Source organism: Somniosus microcephalus, chromosome 12 (genome assembly GCF_052327205.1).
Source record: "Somniosus microcephalus isolate GS21.2 chromosome 12, FLI_Smic_1.0, whole genome shotgun sequence".
Classification (NCBI taxonomy): domain Eukaryota; kingdom Metazoa; phylum Chordata; class Chondrichthyes; order Squaliformes; family Somniosidae; genus Somniosus; species Somniosus microcephalus.
The window spans coordinates 61,813,448-61,834,834 of record NC_140998.1 but is presented as its reverse complement, the minus strand read 5'-3'; the positions used below and the strand labels follow the sequence as shown (position 1 = coordinate 61,834,834).

General features: G+C 50.4%; 1 protein-coding gene across 1 annotated transcript in view; it reads right to left on the bottom strand.

Annotated features, from left to right (window-relative positions):
* The window catches only part of lrr1 (leucine rich repeat protein 1), a 29,851-nt gene extending 27,453 nt beyond the window's left edge, over nucleotides 1–2,398 (bottom strand). The window contains exon 1 of the mRNA XM_086002932.1: nucleotides 2,243–2,398. The gene's annotated coding sequence lies outside the window, so the exon portion shown is untranslated. The remainder of the gene's footprint in view (nucleotides 1–2,242) is intronic.
* Nucleotides 2,399–21,387: the final 18,989 nt, after the last annotated feature.

Genomic DNA, 21,387 nt, shown 5'->3' with positions numbered 1-21,387 from the left:
TAGGGAGGGGCGAGGCCATGGAGGGATTTGAAAACAAGAATGAGAATTTTAAAATCGAGGCGGTGCCAGACCGGGAGCCAATGGAGGTTAGCGAGCACAGAGGTGATGGGTGAACAGGTCTTGGTGCAAGTTAGGATCCACTTTATGCCTCATATGGACAGCCAGATAAAAAGAATGGGGAAATCATGGCCTCAAACCCACATATCTCACAATGCACTACTTTATGTTAATATATTGTGCCACTGTGCTGCCTAGAACCCAGGTCAGTTTAATTTCAGTGACTTTATGCTATTTACCAATAAAGCTAAAACTGGTAACACCAAAACAAATCAATAAAGCAGAATAAAGTGCTACATTCTCTTTCGAGAAAACAATTTCTGCAAAATAACTTGATTCCAGCCAAGGGTATACCGTCTTGAGCACTGAATTGGACAACTCCAAATTAAGACATGTAGTTTTTGAAATGTCAGACTTTTAATTTCACAGCTAGAATTCACAAGAAGTTTTAAAACTGAAGTTGTTATTTTCCTAAATTATATAATTTGAGTGTTTTGCTGGGTACTGGAAGAAAAGCTATTTAACTTTCTATGGATTGTACCCATTTATTAATGAGCCAATTCACCTTCATATTCAGAACACATTCAAAACAGACACTTTTGAGCTTCAAATGAAACTATACTTCAAAAGAGAACTCAAAGACAGTTTCTTCATGCCTCTGTTGAAGAGGCTGACTCCGCACTAGAGCACAGTTCCACAGGTGCCAGGCAATGTCCAGGACCCTACTACCCATTATTCAAGTGTGAGCTTGGATAGTGAGTATTAGCAAACTATTTCAGAGAGGAGGGCATCATGGTCAAGTCCAATCCAGCCATCACCAAATATCCACACAAAAAACTTGTAGCAGGTTTCAGGATAGCAATCAGAAATGATACCCCTGGCTGGTACTCCCCTCCCTGACCCAGGGGTGCTGAGGTAATGTGCAGTGCTCCTATCCCTACCCTGCTAACATCACCTAGCTCAACAAAGACAAAGACAGAGGACCTTCTTGAGCTACTTATTGATAAATTCAGTGAAGCATAAACCATTGAGGTAATTTTTTTTAAAGTTACTAATACTGGAGTACTTCTTATCTAAAAAGAAACAGTTGGAATAACTTTTTACTTTATTTGCAAACAAACATTAGCACTTGACTGAAGCATCTCCCTCAGCTCCCCTGATGGGCAGTGGTGTCGGTGCAGGCACGGCACAGGTAAGAAGAGATGTTCAAAAACACACTTCAAAATTGCTACAATTCATCCAACGAAAACTGATTAGTTAGGATTGCACTTCTAAATGTTCACCGGGATATTGCAGTGAATAGTAGCAAAGTTAATAGCCCTTGGACTTCATGCTTTAAAACTTCTGTCTGACAAGACTTTTTTCTTTTTATTTGCTTTAATTGTTAGATTAATGGAAGACAGTTTTGCCATGCTTCTGTTGAAGAGGTTGACTCCTCACTAGGGCACAGTTCCACAGGTGCCAGGCAATGCCCAAGACATTTATCTGAACATTATCATGACATTTCTATTTGGAAAAATATAATTTTAAGTAGCTTTATTTGGTCTGGCAAGCTCATATCCAAACACCACTCCCACACACAACAAAAACTCCTGCCTACGCCACTGCAAGTCGATAAAGGCAGCTTGTGACAAAAGTCTACCCCGTCGTATATGCCTCCAACACAAGCCACTGAGCAAAATAAATGCACAATTTACTTGACAGTGGGAAGCAGAAGCGTGTGGGATGGAATCATTTTACTCATAGAAAACCCTCTGAATTAAGAGTTGAAATTACCAATGGAAGACTCGCCAGTTTTCACCAGAACACAAAAATTCTGCTTTGACTCGACTTCCTGACGTCGATTTTTAAAACAGAGCAAATATTTTTGAATGGAAATTGCCAATTTAAAGTGAAGCATGTGCCCTTTTTAAAGGGGTGCAACCAATAACTTTACCAAAAATTAAAAAGAAACTTAAATTACATTAAAATACTATTCCCCGGGGTGTTGGTGCACTCCGGTGCCCACCGGTCGCGGAAGGGAAAATATCTCTTCCCAGTTACAGGCGGCAGCAGGCCCCGTAAATGGCGGTTAGAGAGCGGCTACAGACAGGCCACAACCTCCGCGTTGCGACTGGCCCGGGCCGGATCCAGGCCTGCGACTCTTCCTCCCGCCGGGTAGTGTCTACACAAGCTCCGCGCTTACCATGTAAGAGAGTCCGGGGTAGAGGTGGCGGTTCCCGGGGAGCTCAGCTCGCCGCCTCCGCGCACCACCGGCAACATTCAGGCAGCCCGCGCCTCACGGTGAGAAACAACAAGGCGACTTCCCATTGGCGCAAATTCCTACCAATCGCAACCGGCAGGCGATACCCACCTGCATCCACAGGGGGCGCTGTGGAGGCTCAGGAAGTTAAAATACCTGCAGCCACAGGGGGGCGCTGTGGAGTCACAAAGATTAAAATACCTGCAGCCACAGGGGGCGCTGTGGAGTCACAAAGATTAAAATACCTGCAGCCACAGGGGGGCGCTGTGGAGTCACAAAGATTAAAATACCTGCAGCCACAGGGGGCGCTGTGGAGTCACAAAGATTAAAATACCTGCAGCCACAGGGGGCGCTGTGGAGTCACAAAGATTAAAATACCTGCAGCCACAGGGGGCGCTGTGGAGTCTCAGAAAGTTAAAATATCTGTAGCCACAAGGGGTGCTGTGGAGGCTCAGAAAGTTAAAATATCTGCAGCCACCGGGGGCGCTGTGGAGTCTCAGAAAGTTAAAATGTCAGCAAAGAGAGATGAGGTCCTACAGGCAGATTTCAGGGAGCTAGGAAAGAGATTAAAAAGCAGGACCTCAAAGGTAGTAATCTCCAGATTACTCCCAGTGCCACACACGAGTGAGTATAGAAATAGGAGGATAGCGCAGATGAAGTGATATGGGGAGAAGGCAGGGACAGGGTACTGAGTTTGGATGATCAGCCATGATCTCGTTGAATGGCGGAGCAGGCTCGAGGGGCCGAATGGCCTACTCCTGCTCCTATCTTCTATGTTTCTATGAATGCATGGCTGGAGAGATGGTCCAGGAGGGAGGGCTTTAGATTCCTGGGGCATTGGGACCGATTCTGGGGGATGTGGGACCTGTACAGGCTGCACCTCAACAGAGCCGGAACCAATATCCTCGTGGGGAAGTTTGCTAGTGCTGTTGGGAAGAGCTTAAACTAATTTGGCAGGGAGATGGGTATCAGGATGTAACATTAGAAAGGGGAAATAAAGTGCTCAAAGGATTGGGAGAGGCAGAGAACACTAAAGTAAGAAATAGTGAGGTATTAGGTGGGGTCAAACTAAGAGAGAATACAGGATGGTCTAAGATGGGTTTACAGTGTATGTACGTGAATGCACAAAGCGTAGTAAACAAGGTAAGTGAGCTGCAGGCAAAAATAGCCACATGGGAATATGATGTGGCAATAACTGAGACCTGGGTCAAAAAAGGACAGGATTGGGTATTAAATATTCCTGGTTATAAAGTGTTTGGGAAAGAAAGGGAAGGAAAGATAGGAGGTGTGCAGCAGTATTGGTCAAGGAGAATGTTACAGTGCTGGAGAGGGAGGATGTCCTGGAGGAGTCAAGGACAGAATCTATATGGCTAGAGTTAAGAAATAATAGAGGTGCCATTACACTACTAGGTATAGACACAAATAGACCACCAAATAGTGGGAAAGATATGGAGGAGCAAATTAGCAGAGAAATTACAGAGAGGTGCAAGAACTATAGAGCAGTAACAATGGGGGACTTCAACTATCCTAATATAGACTGGGATCGTAACAGTATTAAGGGCAGAGAAGGGGAAGAATTTCTGAAGTGTGTTCAGGAGAACTTTCTTGATCAGTATGTTTCCGGCCCGACGAGGGAGGAAGCATTGCTGGATCTGGTTCTGGGGAATGAGGTAGGCCAAGTGGAGCAAGTGTCAGTAGGTGAACATTTAGGGAACCTTGATCATAATATCATAAGGTTTAGATTAGCTATGGAAAAGGACAGGGAGCATCTAGAGTAAAAGGGGGAAAAATTCAGTTGGTAGCGCCAGCCATAAAGCGCTAAGTGGGGCGCAAACCAACTAGCGCCCGGGCGCGGCGATATCTGCGCCTCTCGCGAAATTGACCGGACATTTTGCGGCGGCGCTAAACAATACCACCCGCTCTCCTGCGCACGCAGATCTTGACGTCATTCGAGAGTGCAACGCCCTTGGGGCGCCCCGGACCGGAAATTCAGTGGCGCCCCCCTCCTTTCCACCTGGCGCTACCAACGACAGGTTGACTGGAATGCTTCCCAGTCGCTGTGGGGCTGGGGGGGGCGCTATTTAAAGGGGGCCTCTTCCTGGCTCTTGCACCACTCGTTCTGAGAGAGAGAGATTTGCAGAGAGACAAAAGAGAGAAAGAGAGACTTCTGCATTGAGTCAACGCTGTCTGAGGTAGTTTTGGCTTCTGACCATAACTTTGCAGGTACTTTGCTTTTTGACCTTCATAACTTTGATTGGTCAGATACTATGGGGGCTGTAATGAATGGGAACGTCGTCCTTCCCCATCACATTCGGAGGGCACAGAGACGCAGAGAGAGAGTGGCAATCATGGCCAGACGGAGGAGGGCCAACAGGCCTCGGTACAGGAGACCTTACCCTCCCAGGGTTTTTCGCCAACGGTTCTCCTACATTAATATCTCTGAGGAGCAGTGTTTGCGCAGGCTGCGATTCAGCAAGGAGGTGGTCACTGAGCTGTGCCATCTGCTTCAGCCAGATCTGCAGCCTCAACTGAGGAGCAGGACGTCTCTGTCAATGGCAGTGAAGATAACAGTGGCTCTCAACTTTTATGCCATCGGCTCATTTCAATCAGCTACTGGGGACATCGCCAATATCTCCCAGATCGCGGTGTATTGCTGCATCCGTCAGGTAACAAATGCCCTCTTTAAAAGGAGATGAGAGTACATCTCTTTCCCTATGACCCCGGACAAGCAGCAAGAACGCGCAACGGGCTTTGCTAGGATAGCGGGCTTCCCCATGGTGCAGGGCGCCATTGACTGCACGCATGTGGCTTTGCGGGCGCCGCAAGAGAATGCCGAGGATTTCCGCAACCGGAAGGGCTTCCATTCCTTAAACGTCCAGTTGGTCTGTGACCACAGACAGCTGATACTCGCTGTCAATGCCCACTTTCCAGGCAGCAGCCACGATGCCTTCATCCTGCGCCAGACTTCTGTGGCAGACCTTTTCCAGGCACCGCATCACCCAGGAGGTTGACTTCTCAGGGACAAGGGATATCCTCTGTGCACCTGGCTGATGACACCGCTCCATTCGCCCAGCACCCCTGCTGAGCTACGATACAACGAGAACCATCAAGCTACCAGGAACATCGTTGAGCACACAATCGGCGTGCTCAAGCAACGGTTCCGCTATCTGGACCATTCTGGAGGAGCCCTGCAGTACTCGCCTGAGCGAGTCTCCCACTTCGTTGTTGTGTGCTGCATGCTGCATAACCTGGCAATCCTCAGGACCCAGCCAATGCCAGCAGACATTGGAGCACCAGCGGAGGAGGAGGAGGAGGGGGAGGAGGAGGAGGAAGATGAGGAGGATGATCATCAGCAGCACCAAGGCGGGAGGGAGGCACAAAGTGGAAGGGCCGACCATCAAAGGCTCATAGCAAGTCGCTTCTAGGCCCCCTCTGAGGGAATGGCTTCTGCCATTCAAACAACCTGAATGAAACCATCCTGCAACCCCTAAGCCGGTCAAGGCAACAATGAGTGCAAAGACCAAACATGCACATTTTGAATACAGACACTTCTTTATTTCACAAACTGTGTATCATTTCCGCATGACAAAGTAATAGAATGAAACACAAAAAAAACCAGTCATTCACATAACTGGCTCTCACAACCTGGAGACAATGCCCAAAACAGTAACAAAAATTTGACCACGAACCTCGGCCTTCAATAAAACAATGAAATAAATTTTGCCACACCTCCTACTTTTTGCCCTTCGAGGGTGATCTGCTTCCCTTGCAAAATTGCCCCCTTCCCACCCTGCAGCTCCTCCGTAATGGGACCCCAGTGGCTGAAGCAAGGCTGGGGGAAGGCTGCTGAGTGTCAGAAACTGAGACTGCAGATGCCCTTGAGGGACGGCCTGGACCAGCTCTGGGCCTGGAGGGCCCGGCTGCTGACTGCTCCAACTCTGCATGGGCGGCAGCAGTCTGTCCTACAGGTGGTGGCAACTGCAGTGGAGAAGTGCCAGTGGTGGCAGCAGGAATGCTGTCATCTTGAGAGAGGACAGCAACTCCCTGCTCGACCGACACACTGGCACTCCCACGGGGCAGCACTTCAGCATCCGGAGCAATCTGATGGAGCACAGATTGCTGGCCTGCTGTGGCGCGGTGAGAGCCCCGGGGAAATCTGCCTGATCCAGCGAGGGTGGCAGCAGTCAGTGCTCGCGTGGCCTCAATCTGCGTCTGCATGAGACCAGCCACTGACTGCATTGCAGCACTTAGCATTTGCGTGGCAGCCGCCTGTGCTACAGTGAAGTGCTCCACACTCCTTGCCAGTGATTCAATGGATTTGGGCATCCTTGCCACTGCAGCCACGAGCTCAGTGTGCCTTTGCTCCACCTGGGCGCTCATTTCAGCGAGGACCCGCTCCTCGTCTGCATCCAGTGCAGCAGGACTCGAGGCCACACTCTCCGTCCGGGGAGAAGGTCCCCGAGCTTCCCTACCCCCCTCGCGTTGCTGCAGCCCGCTAGGTCCTGGAGCTTCACCCTCATCAGACTATTCCCCCCTGCTCCCCTCCAGGGAAGGCATGTCCCCAGTATGGGCATGGGCTGCCTCGGTAGAGGGTGGCGCTGATGGTCCAGCTTCCTCTTCCTCCTCGCCTTCAGCTTCGCTCTCACTGGCAGCTTGAGGGCCCGTCTCCTCACCTGGTGAATCACCATCTGAAAGCAGGGAGGTACAAGAGTGGCTTTAGCATGAGGACAGGGTGGCAGCAAGGGAGGCATGAGTGCAGCGATTTAGTGATTTGGATTGAAAGTGTCAAAGGCTGCTGTTGTGAGGAACAAGTGGAAGGAGAGAGGACAAAAAGGTGATGACCTTACCATTGCTGTCCAGAACGGGGTCGGCGTCTCCAGTGGCGACGGGACCAATCACCCTGCTTGCCACAATCCTGTGGACGCGCTCCTCAAGATCGCTGAGGGCTTGAAGGTGAGGCTGCCCTCCACCGGTCCGTTGCTGCTGTCTTCTATTATGAGACAGCTTGGCCTGCAAGAAAAAGGACAGCGTCTGAGTAAATATGTAGCCATGATCTTGCCTGAAATGCCTCCCATGGTTGAATGGCCCTTACTGCATGCAAAGTGTGGAATGTGCGTGTGTGTTTCATGAAAGGGCCATAGGTGTTGGATGAGTGTTGGGCATTGGGGCTTTCAAGACTCTCTGGCCATAAAGTGAGGTGGAGATGGAGGGATGAAGAGGTTTTGAAAAAAAGGCACTCACCCTGACGACCCGAGTGAGGTCGTTGAACTTTTTCCTACATTGCACATGGGGCCTAGGCACCATGCTGCTTGAGGACACTCTCTGAGCCACCTCCCTCCGCACTTTCCTGTACTCGCTTGGCAAAGGCCTCCTGCCATTCTCTGGGTAAGAATGGATCTTCTGCGCTCCACCCTGCAAACCAGAGCCTCCAAAGCCCGCTCGCAGAAGCGCTGCGCTCGTTCCCTGGCCCTTTCCATAGTGTCTGGCTGCTAGATTTAGCCACAGGTCTGCCTAGGCCGAGATTCAAGGCTCCAGTGAGCAGGGTGTGGCTGCAGAGCAAGATCGACCCTCCCCTTTAAGAACTGACCGGCGCCAGTGTGTCTGTGTTCAATCGCTAACTGACAGCATCTGCGCTGCACCCGCCCTCTGAGGTAGCACCTTGCTCCTCGGCCTTAGCGCCTTAAGAGAGTTGTGTAGCGCCTGATTTAGCGCTCCAATCCCCTCCAGGGGCGATAAAAGCCAAGTTTGCTGTCGGAGGCGATAATTAGCGCCAGGCGCTAATCTTTGCGCTCAACCGATAATTGCGCCCCAAATGGGGCGATACCGAATTTCTCCCCCAAAATGTATAACTGGGGGAAGGCCAATTTCAGTGTGATGAGAACGGATCTGGCCCAGGTAAACTGGAATCAAAGATTGGCAGGCAAAACAGTAATGGAACAATGAGCTGCCTTTAAAGAGGAAATAGTTCAGGTACAGTCGAGGTACATTCCCACTAGGGGGAAAGAGAGGGCGACTAAAGTCAGGGCTCCCTGGATGATGAAAGAGATCAAGAATATGATGAAGCAGAAAAAGTATGACAGATGTCAGGTTGCAAATGCATCTGAGAGCCAGGCTATATATAGAAAGGTCATAGGAGATGTGAAAAAGGAAATAAGAGGGGCAAAGAGAGGGTATGAGAATAGAATGGCAGCTAACATAAAAGGTAATCCAAAAGTCTTCTATAGGCATATAAATAGTAAAAGGGCAGTAAGAAGAAGGGTGACGCGGATTAGGGACCAAAAAGGAGACCTATGCATGGAGGCAGAGGGTGTGGCTGAGGTACTAAAGGAGTACCTTGCATCAGAAAAGATTTACGAGAATAATTCCAGGAATGAGGGACTTCAGTTACGTTGATAGACTGGAGAAACTGGGGATGTTTTCCTTGGAGCAGAGAAGATTGAGAGGAGATTTGAAAAAGATGTTCAAAATCATGAGGGGTCTGGACAGAATAGATAGAGAGAAACTGTTCCCATTGGCAGAAGGGTCGAGAACCAGAGGCAACGTAAGAAAAAACTTTTTTACACAGTGAGTGGTTAAGATCTGGAATGCACTGCCTGAAAGGGTGGTGGAGGCAGATTCAATCATGGCTTTCAAAAGGGAGTTGGATAAGTACCTGAAGGAAAGAAATTTGCAGGGCTACGGGGAAAGGGCCGGGGAATGGGACTCGCTGAAGTGCTCTTGCAGAGAGCCGGCACGGGCTCAACGGGCCGAATAGCCTCCTGTGCTGCAATCATTTCATTATTCTATGATTGTATACCTGGAGCCACAGGGGGTGCCATGGTGTCTCAGAAAGTAAAATACTGGGAATGCTTGAAATCTGAAGTAAAAACAGAAACTGCTGAAAACACTGGGTTGCCCAAGTGTCATCAAACGAAAAACCTCACCAAAGTGCCCCCTTTTTAGAGGGGCACAACTAATAGAGATCTTAATCTTAAACACAAAGGAAAACTAGAACTTAAATAATAATATTGTCACCGTACATAAGCAAAATACAGCAGATGCTGGAAATCTGAAATAAAAAGCAGATCATTGACCTGAATCATTAACTCTGTTTCTCTCTCCACAGATACTGCCTGACCTGCTGAGTATTTCCAGCATTTCTGTTTATATTGTCAACCTTGTCCAATATGCCCTCCAGTCCCTTCTCCACAGGTGCCTCTTTTAATTAACACTCCAAATCTAATAAAAGTGCCCCCTTTTTAGTGAGGCACAACTAATAGAAACTCAAATCATAAAAACCAAAGGAAACTTAACAAATTAAATAATAATGCTGCCACGTGTGTTGACTATGCACTCCAGTCCTTGTGGTGCCCACTGGCTGCGGAAAGCCTCAAGTGTACCGGCGGACACTGCATGCTCCATCCCCAGGGCCACCTGTGTGTGGACAAAGCCGTGGAAGAGAGTCAGGCTGCCAGAGCGATCACCCCTACGGGCTGCGTCCAACCTGGACCTGTGGATGCCTACCTTGGCCAGACTTCTCCACAGCTGAGTGTTTCCAGCATTTTCTGTTTTTATTCCACCCCTTACACAGGAGGTGCTGTGGAGTCAATACCCCCCCCTGCACAGGAGATGCTATGGAGTCAATACCCCCCCTGCACAGGAGATGCTGTGGAGTCAATACCACCCCCCCTACACAGGAGGTGCTGTGGAGTCAATACCACCCCCCCTACACAGGAGGTGCTGTGGAGTCAATACCACCCCCCCTACACAGGAGGTGCTGTGGAGTCAATACCACCCCCCCTACACAGGAGGTGTTGTGGAGTCAACACCACCCCCCCCCCTACACAGGAGGTGCTGTGGAGTCAATACCACCCCCCCTACACAGGAGGTGCTGTGGAGTCAATACCACCTCCCCTACACAGGAGGTGCTGTGGAGTCAATACCACCCCCCCTACACAGGAGGTGCTGTGGAGTCAACACCACCCCCCCCCCCTACACAGGAGGTGCTGTGGAGTCAATACCACCCCCCCTACACAGGAGGTGCTGTGGAGTCAATACCACCTCCCCTACACAGGAGGTGCTGTGGAGTCAATACCACCCCCCCTACACAGGAGGTGCTGTGGAGTCAATACCACCCCCCCCCCCTACACAGGAGGTGCTGTGGAGTCAATACCACCCCCCCCCCTACACAGGAGGTGCTGTGGAGTCAATACCACCCCCTGCACAGGAGGTGCTGTGGAGTCAATACCACCCCCTGCACAGGTGGTGCTGTGGAGTCAATACCACCCCCCCTACACAGGAGGTGCTGTGGAGTCAATACCACCTCCCCTACACAGGAGGTGCTGTGGAGTCAATACCACCCCCCCTACACAGGAGGTGCTGTGGAGTCAATACCACCCCCCCCCCTACACAGGAGGTGCTGTGGAGTCAATACCACCCCCCCCCCTACACAGGAGGTGCTGTGGAGTCAATACCACCCCCTGCACAGGAGGTGCTGTGGAGTCAATACCACCCCCTGCACAGGAGGTGCTGTGGAGTCAATACCACCCCCTGCACAGGTGGTGCTGTGGAGTCAATACCACCCCCCCTACACAGGAGGTGCTGTGGAGTCAATACCACCCCCCCTACACAGGAGGTGCTGTGGAGTCAATACCACCCCCTGCACAGGAGGTGCTGTGGAGTCAATACCACCCCCTACACAGGAGGTGTTGTGGAGTCAATACCACCCCCCCTACACAGGAGGTGCTGTGGAGTCAATACCACCCCCCCTACACAGAAGGTGCTGTGGAGTCAATACCACCCCCCCCCCTACACAGGAGGTGCTGTGGAGTCAATATCACCCCCTGCACAGGAGGTGCTGTGGAGTCAATACCCCCCCTACACAGGAGGTGCTGTGGAGTCAATACCAACCCCCCTGCACAGGAGGTGCTGTGGAGTCAATGGGCTAGAAATTCAGTATAGCCACTTTTGGGGCGGTAAAGCCGGGCGGCCGCTAAAGTTTGCGCCCGGCGCAAAGTCGAGGCCACTTCGCCGATATTCAGTAGCTTCGCCCTAAGAGTTTGCTCGAGCGCTAAAACTGGTGATGCACGACTATCTTTAGGTGCTAAGCCGGCGGTGCTGAGCGATACCGCCGAGGCCCGGCGCAGCGCAGGTGCGGTCATTTCTTGATTGACAGCAGACACCCTGGCGCCGGCCAGCTCTTAAAGGGGGAAGGGTCGAGTTGGTCTGCTGCCACGCCCTGGACACTGCAGCCCTCCAGCTAGGCCTGAACACTGCTGCTGGACCCAAATAGCGCCTGAAAGGATGGAGAAGGCCTGTGAACGAGCGCAGCGCTTCTCAGAGCATGATCTGAGGGTGCTGGTTGGCGCTGTGGAGAAGAGACGCCATATCTTGTTTCCGGACAATGGGAAAAAGCCGGCGGCCAGCGTCTACCGGAAAGCCTGGAGGGATGTCGCCAACAGGGTGACATCCAACAGTGAGGTCCCCAGGAGCTCTGTACAATGCCGCAAAAAGCTGAATGACCTCACCAGGATTGTCAGGGTGAGTACCCTTTCCAGTGTCCTCCTCATCCTTGCATGTGCACCTCACATTATGGGCAAAGGGACCTGAAAGCCCTAATGGGCAACCCTCATGCAGCAGCTATGGGACACTCATGAACATCAATTGCACATTCTGCACTTAACACACTGGCTAAGCTATTCCACCATGGGAGGCAGTGCACACAAGATCAGGGCTACACACTGGCCAGGCTATTCGACCATGGGAGGCATTGCACACAAGATCAGGGCTACACACTGGCCAGGCTATTCGACCATGGGAGGCAGTGCACACAAGATCAGGGCTACACACTGGCCAGGCTATTCCACCATGGGAGGCAGTGCACACAAGATCAGGGCTACACACTGGCCAGGCTATTCCACCATGAGAGGCAGTGCACACAAGATCAGGGCTACACACTGGCCAGGCTATTCCACCATGGGAGGCAGTGCATACAAGATCAGGGCTACACACTGTACTTAGAGGCCGTCCTTTCTCTTGCAGGCCAAGCTGGCCAATAATAAGAGGAGCCGGACTGAGACCGGGGGAGGCGGACCCCAGATCCAGCAGCTCACTGAGCTGGAACAGCACGTGGAGCGCATCATGGGTGCCCGGGTGATTGGCCCCATTGCATCTGGAGATGCCGACCCTGTTCTGGGCACCAATGGTAAGGACATCACCTTTTGGACCTCTCTCGTCCCACTTGCGCATCAGATCTACATCCTTTGCCACTGTCCGACCAATGCGCTGAATGCCACCACTCATGCCTCCCTCGGTGATGCCCTCTCCTCACTCTAAAGCTACTCTTGTGCCTTCCTGCTTTCAGATGGTGAGGAGGAGGTCCCTGAAGCTGCCAGTGACAGCCCCTCAGAAGAGGAGGAGGAGGAGGAGGAAGAGGAAGGCGGCCCATCAGGGGAACCCTCAGCCGCGGCAAGCCATGCCAATGTAGGGGACACGTCTTCCCTGGAGGGGAGCCTGGGGGAAGTGTCGGAGGGGAGTGTAGCTCCTGGGACCAGCGGCGTGCAGCAACACGGGAAGGGTCGGGCAGCTCGGCGGCCTTCTCCCCAGAGGGAGAGTCCGGCCTCCAGTCCGGAGACGGTCACCGCCGAGGCGCTGCGCCTCCTCGAGGACATGTCCGCAGACTCGGAGCGCCGGCACACGGAGCTCATGGGGGTAGTGGCACGGATGCCTGAGGCCATCGAGTCCCTGGCTCGGAGTGTGACCGAATTCGGGGCCTCACAGGCCACGAGTTTGGCGGAATTCGGGGCAGCTCAGGCAGCGAGTCGGGCGGAATTCGGGGCAGCTCAGGCAGCGAGTCGGGTGGAATTCGGGGAAGTTCAGGCAGCGAGTGGGCAGGTGATCAGTGGTGCCGTGCAGTCAGTGGCTGCTCTGATGCGGTCACAGACCAGGGCAACACGGGCACTCACGGCTGCCACACTCGCTGCGTCAGCCAGGCATCGCCAGGGCACCCGCCGCGCTGCAGCAGCACAGCGGCCTGTCCCTCGGCAGATTGCTGCGCATGCTGCAGTGCTGGCCCGGGCGAGTGCCAGTGTCTCAGGCGACCAGCGAGCGCCTGCCATCCGCCAGCTTGCCCCCATTCCTCCAGCCGTCACTGCCACTCCCCCAGTGGAGCTGCCACGAGCTGCTGCACCGACTGATGCTGCCCAGCCACAGCTGCAGCATTCACCAGCCAGCCCCTCGAGGGCCAGACCTCGTCTAGGCCGACCCCCAAGGGCATCTGCCGTCACGACATGTGCCCCTCAGGAGCCTTCCCCCAGCCTTGCAGCAGCCACTGGGCTCACTTTGAGGAGGAGCAGCAGGGCGTGCAGGGGCCGCAAAAGTTTGCACAAGGCATCGCCCTCGCGGGCCACAAAGTAGAGGGTGTGCCCAAATGTTTTGTTTTTTGGAATGGGTGTTTTGTGAAGGCTGAGGATGAAGGCCATTTTTGTTTACATCTTTTGTTAATCCTCCCCAGGTTGTGGGAGTGAGTCATGTGTGTGACTGTTTTTTGGGGGTGTCGTCTGTTTTTGGTTTTCATGTGGGAAGGGCCCTGAGTTTGTACAATAAACCATTTTCTTTATTCAGATTGTCCATGTTTGATCTTTGAAGTGTTTGTTGCCTTAACCGGCTGAGGGCTTGCGGAGCGGCTGCAATCATGTTCTTTCATTGGCACAAGCCATTCCCTGACAGGGGGCCTAGAAGTGACGTTCAATAAGCCGCCGACGGGCGGCCCTTGGACCTTGTGCCTCCCTCCTGGGCTGGTACTCCTCCTCCTCCTCCTCCTCATGCTCCTCCTGCTCCTCCTCCTGAGGTGGTGCTCCAACGTGAGGTGGCAGTGCCTGAGTCCTGCGGATAGCCAGGTTGTGCAGCATGCAGCAAACGACGACAAATTGGGAGACTCGCTCCGGCGAATACTGCAGGGCTCCCCCGGAACGATCCAGACAGCGGAACCGTTGCTTCAGGATGCCGATTGTTTGTTCGATGATGTTCCTGGTCGCTTGATGGCTCTCGTTGTATGCCTCTTCAGCAGGGGTCCTGGGCGCGCGGAGCGGGGTCATGAGCCAGGTACACAAAGGATAGCCTTTGTCCCCGATAAGCCATCCTCTTGGGTGAGGCTGTGCCTGGAACATGTCAGCCACAGTTGTCTGTCGCAGGATAAAGGCATCGTGGCTGCTGCCTGGAAAGCGGGCATTGACAGCTAGGATGCGCTGCCTGTGGTCACACACCAGCTGTACGTTGAGGGAATGGTAGCCCTTCCGCTTGCGGTAATCCTTGGCATTCTCCAGAGGTGCCCGCAAAGCCACATGCGTGCAGTCAATGGCGCCCTGCACCATGGGGAAGCCCGCTATTCTTACAAATCCCACTGCACGCTGCTGCTGCTTCTCCAGGGTCATGGGGAAGGAGATGAATTGACGTCTCCTTCTGAAAAGGGCATTGGTCACCTGGCGGATGCAGCAATGCACGGCGAACTGGGAGATGTTAGCAATGTCCCCAGCAGTGGATTGGAAGGAGCCGGTGGCATAGAAGTTCAGAGCCACCGTCACCTTCACTGCCACCGACAGAGACGTCTTGCGCCTCAGCTGTGGACGCAGATCTCTGTGAAGCAGCCGGCAGATCTCTGCAACCACCTCCCTTCTGAATCGCAGCCTCCTAACACACTGCGCGGCAGACATGTTGAGATAGGAGAACTGCTGGCGGTATTCCCTGAGTGGGTAAGGCTTCCGTTGCTGACGCCTGTTGCCCCCTCTGCGTCTAGCCAGGGCTGCCACTCTCTCACGGCGTCTGTGAGCCCTTCGGACATAATGCTGAAACTCAGCGTTGGCACCCAATGCAGCCCCCATAATATGCTGGCAAACACTGAGATATCAATGAAGGCAAAGAGAATTGCAAAGCTCTGGCCTGAAGCCAAAAATACCTGTCCTAGTGTTGGGCCAAAGCAGTAAGCTCTCTTCCTTGGTCTCTCTCCAAAAATCCGTTGCACAAGAGTGAGTGCTGCAAAATGGCTGCCCTTTATAGTGCAGGGTAAGTGCCCTTTAATTTGCGCTCCCCGCGGCCCGCATCGGCTGTGAACCGTTCCACTTCACAGTCGTTCGGGCCGCCAGGCGCACAATGGGGCGGCGCGAGTGAAGTTCCGGTTCCGGGCGCACAAAGGGCGTTGCACGAGGAAATGACGTCATGATCTGCGCGCGCAGATGAGCGCGCGCAATGACTTTGCGCCGGCGCTAAATGTCTACTGAAGTTGGGGCGAAGCGCAGATCGCGCTGCGCCCGGGCGCTAAGCGCCTAGCGCTCGAGATCTGCTCCTCCTAAGGCGCTAACGGCTGGCGCAGCCAACTGAATTTCTAGGCCAATACCCCCCGCCTCCTGCACAGGAGATGCTATGGAGTCAATACCACCCCCTGCACAGGAGGTGCTGTGGAGTCAATACCACCCCCTGCACAGGAGATGCTGTGGAGTCAATACCACCCCCTGCACAGGAGGTGCTGTGGAGTCAATACCACCCCCTGCACAGGAGGTGCTGTGGAGTCAATACCACCCCCTGCACAGGAGGTGCTGTGGAGTCAATACCCCCCCCTGCACAGGAGATGCTGTGGAGTCAATACCCCCCCCTGCACAGGAGATGCTGTGGAGTCAATACCCCCCCTGCAAAGGAGATGCTGTGGAGTCAATACCCCCCCCCCCTGCACAGGAGATGCTGTAGCGTCAATACCCCCCCCTGCACAGGAGATGCTGTGGCGTCAATACCCCCCCTGCACAGGAGATGCTGTGGAGTCAATACCCCCCCTGCACAGGAGGTGCTGTGGAGTCAATACCCCCCCCTGCACAGGAGATGCTGTGGAGTCAATACCCCCCCCCTGCACAGGAGATGCTGTGGAGTCAATACCCCCCCCCCCTGCACAGGAGGTGCTGTGGAGTCAACCCCCACCCCCCCAACTGCACAGGAGGTGCTGTGGAGTCAATACCCACCCCTGCACAGGAGACGCTGTGGAGTCAATACCCCACCCCTGCACAGGAGATGCTGTGGAGTCAATACCCCCCCCTGCACAGGAGGTGCTGTGGAGTCAATACCCCCCGCTACACAAGACTTTTTTGTTAATTGATAAGGCAATTAAATCATCAAATGGGAACACTTAAACCATAAGTGCCCACTCTTTAGAGGGGCACAAACAATAAGTTCCAAATGATGACAACACTAACTTAAGTAAAAACTTAGCAAATTATAATTTTGTTCCCTTTGTTCACAATGCACTCCAGTCCCTCCAGTGCCCATCATTTGGGGAAAGCCACAAGCGTACTGATGGACACCGCGTGCTCCCTCTCCAGGGACACCCGTGACCCTGTACACAGGAGGTGCTGTGGAATTAATACTCACTCACTCCATATACTGGGGGCGCTGTGGTGTCTATACCTACTCTTTACACAGGCGGTGATGTGAAGCTATTTTCAAGGGCAGTCCTACATCCAAGACATCCTTCCACTAAGCTCAGCTGAAGTGTCAGGCTGAGTATTTCCCTAATTGAGAGCTGGGTGAAAGCTCAACAGATGATGCATATGAAACTCATGAATTCACGGTTTAATTTATTTTAAAGTGATAATCTGATATAGTGCTGCTAAACAAAAGCTATTTTGTTCTAATCTGCAAAGCATGCCAAGAAAGTAGGACCAGAGGACATAAATTAAAATAGAGAAAAATAAATTTACCACAGGTACATTTTAGAAATAAATTTTGTTAAGCAAAGAATGACAAATGTTTGGAGTAATCTACCAAGTAAGGTAATAGAAGCAAAAACAGATGCCATGACAGGGAAGTGATTGGGTAATTCTTTGATCTGACACTCCCGGTGGGGAATCTACACGCAGAGTATGGAGTTGCGTCCTTAGCCCTTTAATGTAATGACTTGAATTTTGATGACTGAAGTTGGCCGTTTGCCATTCCTGTTTGCACACAGCGGGATTAAACGGAGTGGACTTGAACAGTGTGTTTTATTTGGGAATTTTCAAAGAGTGTGAATTCGGAGAAGCGGGGGAAGGAGTTGTTGCTTTTTGCCTACACTACTTGTAGTGCTTTGTGTTACAGGTAGATATTTAATTTCAGTGCCCTTAGCTTAATCTAGATCAAGTAAGTAGGCAAGAAATGACATTGTAAACTAAGTTACCTAAATACAAATTTAATTAAATTGAATTAAATAAAACAAGGTCATATAGGGATTGTAATGATCAATAACATGTCATCCTGGAGTGGTACACTAGATGGAGCCGTAGAGCTGTATAGAGCTGTATATTTAGTCGTATGTGTTTAAGACTACACTACCCAAGATGCACTAGGCTACCCAGAAGGCAGTAGTCAAGATGGAAGCCTGCACACAGAAGCACATATGCTGAATCTCTACAGATGCTGTACCTAGAGAACGTGTACTGAATAAATGTCTAGCTAGAAGCTAGCTGTTCATAATAAGAATGTCTAGTTATTAATGAACATAACATGGTACCAGGATTGGTGAAGATCTGCTGAAAAGTGTGAAAAGTGACATGGAGAATTTGAGGCCACCGGAGTTTTTGAATCTCACGGGAAATGTCGACTACAATTGGCGGACTTTCAAACAACAATTCGAACTCTACATTGCTCCCATCGGATTCGGTACAAAGCCAGATGCAAGAAAAATAGCATTGCTGCTCACGGTTGCAGGCCCACAGGCGATAGAGGTATTTAATACATTTGTATTTAATCCAGAGGAGAACAGAGAAAATTTAGACGATGTGCTAAAGAAATTTGATACACATTGTTCTCCCAAAAAGAATGAAACCTATGAAAGATACGTGTTCCGTTCGAGGACACAGCGGCAAAATGAGACTTTTGATAGCTTTGTGACCGATCTGAAACTGAAAGCACAGACATGTAATTTCTCTGAGCTGAAAGCATCCATGATTCGTGACCAGATTGTGTTTGGTATTCATGATAAAAAAGTCAGGGAACGTCTGTTGAGCGAAACCGAACTAACATTGGAAAATGCTGTGAATATATGCCAAGCCAGTGAGCTAGCTCGACAGCACGCGAAGACTTTCAGTGAAATCAATAATGAGGGTTAGGTTGATTGGCCATGATAAAAAAATTGGCCCTTAGTGTTAGGGGTGATTAAATGCGCGGGGTTACGGGGAGAGGGCTTGGGTGGGATGGCTGTCGGTGTAGGGACCGGGTGCTAGGGTTTGGATGATCAGCCATGATCTCGTTGAATGGCGGAGCAGGCTCGAAGGGCCGAATGGCCTACTCCTGCTCCTATCTTCTATGTTTCTATGTTTCTATGATGCAATTGTAGTAAGTGCTGCTGTCGGTGCTGTGTTCTACAAGGGGAAGCAACATGGGCAGAACAGAAATGAAAAGCAATCGGAGGAAGGAATTTTTAATTGTAAACGCTGTGGTTACAAACACCAGTTAAAACAATGCCCAGCGTTGGAAAAATGTGCACAAAATGTCATGGAAAGAATCACTTTGCCAAACAATGCTTTTCAAAAGTAAAAACAAAGAAAGGGCAACAAGTCCGAGTTAATGTGATTGAGGACACTGATTTAAGTGAGACATTTTTTGTAGGAATGGTGTCATGTGACAATATAGAAAAGGATACAGAAAATGTGCAGCCCTCAGGAATAAACAATGCTGAACATAACGTCAATGCAGTAAAAGAGGACAAATGGATGATCCCACTGCAGGTGAATGGAGCATTAGTTACATTGAAACTAGACACTGGGGCAAAAGCAAACTTAATCAGTATGAGTGACATTAAAAACATGAAAGAAAAGCCCAAAATACAGAAAAAGTCAGTACTACTGAAGAGCTATAATGGACAGAAAATAGATAGCTTAGGTGTATGCAGACTTAAAGTGACAGTCAAAGACAAAGTGCATCATCTCATGTTTTCTGTTGTGGCTGAAGGACTTGATTCACTACTGGGTGACAAAGCTTGTGAAGACTTAGAACTGGTCAAGAGAGTCTACCGTATAAACTGTGCCATAAGCAGACCAGATGACTCAGTGGATTCTGTAGTGAGTAATTTCCAGGATGTGTTCAAAGGATTTGGAGTTCTACCAATCACTTACAAGATCCAGCTAAAGGAGAATGCTCAGCCAGTGCTACATGCTCCACGGAGAGTTCCAGCACCCCTGCGTGACCGGCTCAAGAAAGAACTGGACAGAATGACCACACTAGGAGTCATCAGGAAAGTCGAAGAGCCAACAGACTGGGTTAACTCCATGGTATGTGTAAAGAAAAAGAACAATGATCTAACAATATGCATGGATCCAAAGGACTTAAATGCAAACATAAAACGTGAACACTACCAGATTCCCAAGCGAGAAGAAATCACCAGTGAAATGTCAGGTGCCAGATACTTTACAAAGCTCGATGCCTCACAAGGATTTTGGCAACTAAAACTGGATGAAGAGAGCACCAAATACTGTACCTTCAACACACCATTTGGCAGGTATTGTTTCCTCAGAATGCCTTTCGGGATAATATCTGCATCTGAAATCTTTCATAGAGCGATGGAACACATAATTGAAGGTCTGGAAGGAGTTCGGGTCTATGTTGATGACATCATCATCTGGGGCTCCACACTGAAAGAACACAATGAGCGACTGACTAAAGTGCTACAGAGCATACGCCGGAATGGACTGAAGCTCAACAAAGCCAAGTGTCAGTTTGGCATCCAGGAAGTCACTTTCCTAGGAGATAATCTATCTGGTAAAGGAATAGAGCCAAATATGGAAAAAGTAAACGCCATACTCAAAATGCCCCGACCCACTGACAAAAAAGAAGTACTACGCATCATGGGGATGATAAACTTCATTGGAAAGTTCATTCCTAACTTGTCAGCCAAGACAACCTGTCTGCGAGACCTGCTACATAAAACAAATGAGTTTGCATGGACAGAAAGACATGAACAAGAGTGGATGAACCTCAAAACAGTGCTGACAACCACACCTGTACTCACTTTCTTTGACCCAACAAAGAGAATCAAAGTGTCAATGGATGCATCAAAAGATGGCCTAGGCACGGTCTTGCTACAAGCAGAGGGTGTAGATTGGAAGCCTGTTGCCTATGCCTCCAGGTCTATGACTGATTCTGAGTGTCGATACGCCCAGATTGAAAAGGAATGTCTAGGCTTGGTAGTTGGACTAGAAAAGTTCCATGGCTACATATATGGACTTCCCACCTTCACAGTTGAGACAGACCACAGCCCACTGGTTGCCATCATTAAAAAAAATCTGATTGAGATGTCTCCAAGGATTCAACGACTCATGATGAAGCTGCAAAGATATGACTTTGAACTGATCTACACACCAGGCAAATACATAGTGTTAGCAGATGCACTATCCCGAGCACCCACAATGAGTCATGTGAGCTCTACTGAAGAAGACGTGGATGTTCATGTGAGTATGGTCACTGCTGCGCTGCCTGTGTCAGATACAAAATCAAAGCAAATAGCAGAAGAAACAGTAAAAGATACTGTGTTACAAACAGTAATAGAAAACATTCATTATGATTGGCCAAAAGGTTCCTGTCCAAAATACTTTCACATAAGGTCAGAATTGAGTGTCGCAAGTGGACTATTACTAAAACAGAACAGAATAGTCATTCCACAGGCTCTACGTCAAGACATGCTCAAAAGGATTCATGAGGGACACCTCGGAATTGAAAAATGCAAAAGGAGAGCAAGAGACACTGTTTATTGGCCTGGCATAAATAAGGACATTGAAAACATGATAGGCAAATGTGAGACATGTCAGAAACACCAAAACAAACAAGCAAAGGAACCAATGATAGTAGCTGACTTACCAACAGCACCATGGCAAAAGGTTGGTATGGACCTCTTTCATTTAAATGATAAAGAATATCTAATAGTGATTGACTGCTATTCTAACTATCCTGAGATGGCGCTGCTCTCAAGCACATCAGCAAGCAGTGTCATAATGCATGTGAAATCCATCTTCGCCAGACATGGAATTCCCAGGATTGCCGTTAGCGACAATGGTCCGTGCTTCAACTGTAAGGAGTGGCAACAGTTTGCAGCACAGTAT